Consider the following 7,157-nt stretch of genomic DNA (forward strand, 5'->3'; position numbering starts at 1 on the left):
AAACCAGACTAGTGTTATTCTAGCCAGCCAGACAGCTAGGTCCCTGATAAACCAGACTAGTGTTATTCTAGCCAGCCAGACAGCTAGGTCCCTGATAAACCAGACTAGTGTTATACTAGCCAGCCAGACAGCTAGGTCCCTGATAAACCAGACTAGTGTTATTCTAGCCAGCCAGGCAGCTAGGTCCCTGATAAACCAGACTAGTGTTATTCTAGCCAGCCAGACAGCTAGGTCCCAGATAAACCAGACTAGTGTTATTCTAGCCAGCCAGGCAGCTAGGTCCCTGATAAACCAGACTAGTGTTATTCTAGCCAGCCAGTCAGCTAGGTCCCTGATAAACCAGACTAGTGTTATTCTAGCCAGCCAGACAGCTAGGTCCCTGATAAACCAGACTAGTGTTATACTAGGCAGCCAGACAGCTAGGTCCCTGATAAACCAGACTAGTGTTATTCTGGCCAGCCAGGCAGCTAGGTCCCTGATAAACTAGACTAGTGTTATACTAGCCAGCCAGACAGCTAGGTCATCATTACCAGACTAGTGTTATTCTAGCCAGCCAGGCAGCTTGGTCCCTGATAAACCAGACTAGTGTTATTCTAGCCAGCCAGACATCTAGGTCCCTGATAAACCAGACTAGTGTTATTGTAGCCAGCCAGGCAGCTAGGTCCCTGATAAACCAGAATAGTGTTATTCTAGTCAGCCAGACAGCTAGGTCCCTGATAAACCAGACTAGTGTTATACTAGCCAGCCAGACAGCTAGGTCCCTGATAAACCAGACTAGTGTTATTCTAGCCAGCCAGGCAGCTAGGTCCCTGATAAACCAGACTAGTGTTATTCTAGCCAGCCAGGCAGCTAGGTCCCAGATAAACCAGACTAGTGTTATTCTAGCCAGCCAGGCAGCTAGGTCCCTGATAAACCAGACTAGTGTTATACTAGCCAGCCAGACAGCTAGGTCCCTGATAAACCAGACTATTGTTATTCTAGCCAGCCAGAAAGCTAGGTCCCAGATTTTATTTATTTATTTTATTTCACCTTTATTTAACCAGGTAAACCAGTTGAGAACAAGTTCTCATTTACAACTGCGACCTGGCCAAGATAAAGCAAAGCAGTGCGATAAAAACAACAACACAGAGTTACATATGGGGTAAAACAAAACAAAAATCAAAAAAATACAACAGAAATACAATTAATATACAGTGTGCAAATTTAGCAAGTTATGGAGGTAAGGCAATAAAATAGGCTATAGTGCAAAATAATTACACCAGACTAGTGTTATTCTAGCCAGCCTAGTGTTATTCTAGCCAGCCAGACAGCTAGGTCCCTGATAAACCAGACTAGTGTTATTCTAGCCAGCCAGGCAACTAGGTCCCAGATAATCCAGACTAGTGTTATTCTAGCCAGCCAGACAGCTAGGTCCCTGATAAACCAGACTAGTGTTATTCTAGCCAGCCAGGCAGCTAGGTCCCTGATAAACCAGACTAGTGTTATTCTGGCCAGCCAGGCAGCTAGGTCCCTGATAAACCAGACTAGTGTTATTCTAGCCAGCCAGGCAGCTAGGTCCCAGATAAACCAGACTAGTGTTATTCTAGCCAGCCAGACAGCTAGGTCCCTGATAAACCAGACTAGTGTTATTCTAGCCAGCCAGACAGCTAGGTCCCTGATAAACCAGACTAGTGTTATTCTAGCCAGCCAGGCAGCTAGGTCCCTGATAAACCAGACTAGTGTTATTCTAGCCAGCCAGGCAGCTAGGTCCCTGATACACCAGACTAGTGTTATTCTAACCAGCCAGACAGCTAGGTCCCAGATACACCAGACTAGTGTTATTCTAGCCAGCCAGACAGATGGTCCAGATAAACCAGACTAGTGTTATTCTAGCCAGCCAGGCAGCTAGGTCATCATTACCAGACTAGTGTTATTCTAGCCAGCCAGGCAGCTAGGTCCCTGATAAACCAGACTAGTGTTATTCTAGCCAGCCAGACATCTAGGTCCCTGATAAACCAGACTAGTGTTATTCTAGCCAGCCAGGCAGCTAGGTCCCTGATAAACCAGACTAGTGTTATTCTAGTCAGCCAGACAGCTAGGTCCCTGATAAACCAGACTAGTGTTATACTAGCCAGCCAGACAGCTAGGTCCCTGATGAACCAGACTAGTGTTATTCTAGCCAGCCAGGCAGCTAGGTCCCTGATAAACCAGACTAGTGTTATTCTAGCCAGCCAGGCAGCTAGGTCCCTGATAAACCAGACTAGTGTTATTCTAGCCAGCCAGACAGCCAGGTCCCTGATAAACCAGACTAGTGTTATTCTAGCCAGCCAGGCAGCTAGGTCCCAGATAAACCAGACTAGTGTTATTCTAGCCAGCCAGACAGCTAGGTCCCTGATAAACCAGACTAGTGTTATTCTAGCCAGCCAGACAGCTAGGTCCCAGATAAACCAGACTAGTGTTATTCTAGCCAGCCAGGCAGCTAGGTCCCTGACAAACCAGACTAGTGTTATTCTAGCCAGCCAGACAGCTAGGTCCCTGATAAACCAGACTAGTGTTATTCTAGCCAGCCAGGCAGCTAGGTCCCTGATAAACCAGACTAGTGTTATTCTAGCCAGCCAGGCAGCTAGGTCCCTGATAAACCAGACTAGTGTTATTCTAGCCAGCCAGGCAGCTAGGTCCCAGATAAACCAGACTAGTGTTATTCTAGCCAGCCAGACAGCTAGGTCCCTGATAAACCAGACTAGTGTTATTCTAGCCAGTCAGACAGCTAGGTCCCAGATAAACCAGACTAGTGTTATTCTAGCCAGCCAGACAGCTAGGTCCCTGATAAACCAGACTAGTGTTATACTAGCCAGCCAGGCAGCTAGGTCCCTGATAAACCAGACTAGTGTTATTCTAGCCAGCCAGGCAGCTAGGACCCTGATAAACCAGACTAGTGTTATTCTAGCCAGCCAGACAGCTAGGTCCCTGATAAACCAGACTAGTGTTATTCTAGCCAGCCAGACAGCTAGGTCCCTGATAAACCAGACTAGTGTTATTCTAGCCAGCCAGGCAGCTAGGTCCCTGATAAACCAGACTAGTGTTATTCTAGCCAGCCAGGCAGCTAGGTTCCCTGATAAACCAGACTAGTGTTATACTAGCCAGCCAGACAGCTAGGTCATCATCAGCAAAATCACACACACGCTAGTCATTTCTATTGAATGTAAAGTAGATGTACAATACAACATTTTAGATGTTGAGTTAAATTAGTGGTTGAACAAGACAAGAAAGAGACAGCTATTGTAACGTGGCTGTCAGTCAAGTCAATGACCTGTGAAGCAACTGTCAGTCAAGTCAATGACCTGTGAAGCGACTGTCAGTCAAGTCAATGACCTGTGAAGCGACTGTCAGTCAAGTCAATGACCTGTGAAGCGACTGTCAGTCAAGTCAATGACCTGTGAAGCGACTGTCAGTCAAGTCAATGACCTGTGAAGCGACTGTCAGTCAAGTCAATGACCTGTGAAGCGACTCAGTCAAGTCATTGACTTGTGTGGTGGATGTCAGTCAAGTCAAGGACTTGTGAAGTGGCTCTCAAACATTTTATTTCATGTATGAATGATCATCATCATCAGTCAAACAGGCAGAACATGGTTGGAACATTCATCAGTCAAACAGGCAGAACATGGTTTGAACAGTCATCAGTCAAATAGGCAGAACATGGTTGGAACAGTCATCAGTCAGAACATGGTTGGAACAGTCATCAGTCAAACAGGCAGAACATGGTTGGAACAGTCATCAATCAAACAGGCAGAACATGGTTTGTACAGTCATCAGTCAAACAGGCAGAACATGGTTTGAACAGTCATCGGTCAAACAGGCAGAACATGGTTGGAAGAGTCATCAGTCAAACAGGCAGAACATGGTTGGAACAGTCATCAGTCAAACAGGCAGAACATGGTTGGAACAGTCATCAGAACATGGTTGGAACGGTCATCAGAACACGGTTGGAACGGTCATCAGAACATAGTTGGAACAGTCATCAGAACATGGTTTTTGTCTGTATTTTGAGTAGGCTGTTAAATTATCGTGAACTTGCTTTTTGTCTTCCCTCATAGAACAGTCAGATTTGTGTAGAACTCTAGAACTCTGCCTGGCCTTCTCTTGTGGTGATGAATGACTGTCAGACTGCCTTCTGACACATCATTTATAAACTCTGTTCTGTTGTGTTCTGTTCAGAGAGGATGGAGAGGAACAGGGGACTACTGTACACCGTAGTACTCACTAGGGGCTTAATTCAATTCAATTAATTTGATCTGTAGCACTGAAGAGCCGTGGTACAAAGCGTTTTAAATTTAAAGGCACTGTTCCAACGTTCATGGAGACTGCATTCACGGTTCAATCGGGACCATGAGTCCTCACAAGGATAGTAAAACATGGAAACTTCGGACAAGTGGGGACATTTTGCTGGTCCTCGTTAGAAAAAAGGCTTTTTAGGCTTAGGGGTTATGTTTAGGTTTATGAGTTAGGTTTAGGTTTAGGAGTTAGGTTTAGGAGTTAGGTTTAGGAGTTAGGGTTAGGAGATAGGGTTAGGAGTTAGGGTTAGGAGTTAGGGTTAGGAGTTAGGAGTTAGGTTTAGGTTTAGGAGTTAGGTTTAGGAGTTAAGTTTAGGAGTTAAGTTTAGGAGTTAGGTTTAGGAGTTGGTTTAGGGTTAGGAGTTAGAAAAGCACTCATCTGACCATATGACATTCTCCCAATCCTCTTCTGGATCATCCAAATGCACTCTAGCAAACTTCAGACGGGCCTGGACATGTACTGGCTTAAGCAGGGGGACACGTTTTGCACTGCAGGATTTGAGTCCCTGGCGGCGTAGTGTGTTACTGATGGTAGGCTTTGTTACTTTGGTCCCAGCTCTTTGCAGGTCATTCACTAGGTCCCCCCGTGTGGTTCTGGGATTTTTGCTCATCGTTCTTGTGATCATTTTGACCCCACGGGGTGAGATCTTGCGTGGAGCCCCAGATCGAGGGAGATTATCAGTGGTCTTGTATGTCTTCCATTTCCTAATAATTGCTCCCACAGTTGATTTCTTCAAACCAAGCTGCTTACCTATTGCAGATTCAGTCTTCCCAGCCTGGTGCAGGTCTACAATTTTGTTTCTGGTGTCCTTTGACAGCTCTTTGGTCTTGGCCATAGTGGAGTTTGGAGTGTGACTGTTTGAGGTTGTGGACAGGTGTCTTTTATACTGATAACAAGTTCAAACTGGTGCCATTAATACAGGTAACGAGTGGAGGACAGAGGAGCCTCTTAAAGAAGAAGTTACAGGTCTGTGAGAGCCAGAAATCTTGCTTGTTTGTAGGTGACCAAATACTTATTTTCCACCATAATTTGCAAATAAATTCATTAAAAATCCTACAATGTGATTTTCTGGATTTATTTTTCTCATTTTGTCTGTCATAGTTGACGTGTACCTATGATGAAAATTACAGGCCTCTCTCATATTTTTAAGTAGGAGATTGGTGGCTGACTAAATACTTTTTTCCCCCACTGTATATAACACAAGACACTGCAATAACCTTCATTAGACTCCAATCAAGTTGTAGAAACATCTCAAGGATGATCAATGGAAACAGGATGCACCTGAGCTCAATTTCGAGTCTCATAGCAAAGGGTCTGAATCCTTATGTAAATAAGGTATTTCTGTTTTTGTTTTTTTATACATTTGCAAACATTTCTAAAAACCTGTTTTTGCTTTGTCATTGTGGGGTATTGTGTGTAGATTGATGAGGACATTTATAAAAAAATATATATTTTAGAATAAGGCTGTAATGTAACAAAACGTGGAAAAAGTCAAGGGGTCTGAATACTTTCCGAATGCACTGTATATCAGTATGTCTAGAACGTGAACTAGATGGGGTATATCAGCATGTCTAGAACGTGAACTAGATGGGGTATATCAGCATGTCTAGAACGTGAACTAGATGGGGTATATCAGCATGTCTAGAACGTGAACTAGATGGGGTATATCAGCATGTCTAGAACGTGAACTAGATGGGGTATATCAGCATGTCTAGAACGTGAACTAGATGGGGTATATCAGCATGTCTAGAACGTGAACTAGATGGGGTATATCAGCATGTCTAGAACGTGAACTAGATGGGGTATATCAGCATGTCTAGAACGTGAACTAGATGGGGTATATCAGCATGTCTAGAACATGAACTAGATGGGGTATATCAGCATGTCTAGAACGTGAACTAGATGGGGTATATCAGCATGTCTAGAACGTGAACTAGATGGGGTATATCAGCATGTCTAGAACGTGAACTAGATGGGGTATATCAGCATGTCTAGAACGTGAACTAGATGGGGTATATCAGCATGTCTAGAACGTGAACTAGATGGGGTATATCAGCATGTCTAGAACGTGAACTAGATGGGGTATATCAGTATGTCTAGAACATGAACTAGATGGGGTATATCAGCATGTCTAGAACGTGAACTAGATGGGGTATATCAGCATGTCTAGAACGTGAACTAGATGGGGTATATCAGCATGTCTAGAACGTGAACTAGATGGGGTATATCAGTATGTCTAGAACATGAACTAGATGGGGTATATCAGCATGTCTAGAACGTGAACTAGATGGGGTATATCAGCATGTCTAGAACGTGAACTAGATGGGGTATATCAGCATGTCTAGAACGTGAACTAGATGGGGTATATCAGCATGTCTAGAACGTGAACTAGATGGGGTATATCAGTATGTCTAGAACATGAACTAGATGGGGTATATCAGCATGTCTAGAACATGAACTAGATGGGGTATATCAGCATGTCTAGAACGTGAACTAGATGGGGTATATCAGCATGTCTAGAACGTGAACTAGATGGGGTATATCAGCATGTCTAGAACGTGAACTAGATGGGGTATATCAGTATGTCTAGAACATGAACTAGATGGGGTATATCAGCATGTCTAGAACGTGAACTAGATGGGGTATATCAGCATGTCTAGAACGTGAACTAGATGGGGTATATCAGCAGGTCTAGAACGTGAACTAGATGGGGTATATCAGCATGTCTAGAACGTGAACTAGATGGGGTATATCAGCATGTCTAGAACGTGAACTAGATGGGGTATATCAGCAGGTCTAGAACGTGAACTAGATGGGGTATATCAGCATGTCTAGAACGTGAACTA

This window comes from Coregonus lavaretus, assembly GCF_964263955.1.
Source record: "Coregonus lavaretus genome assembly, contig: HAP1_SCAFFOLD_949, whole genome shotgun sequence".
NCBI lineage: Eukaryota > Metazoa > Chordata > Actinopteri > Salmoniformes > Salmonidae > Coregonus > Coregonus lavaretus.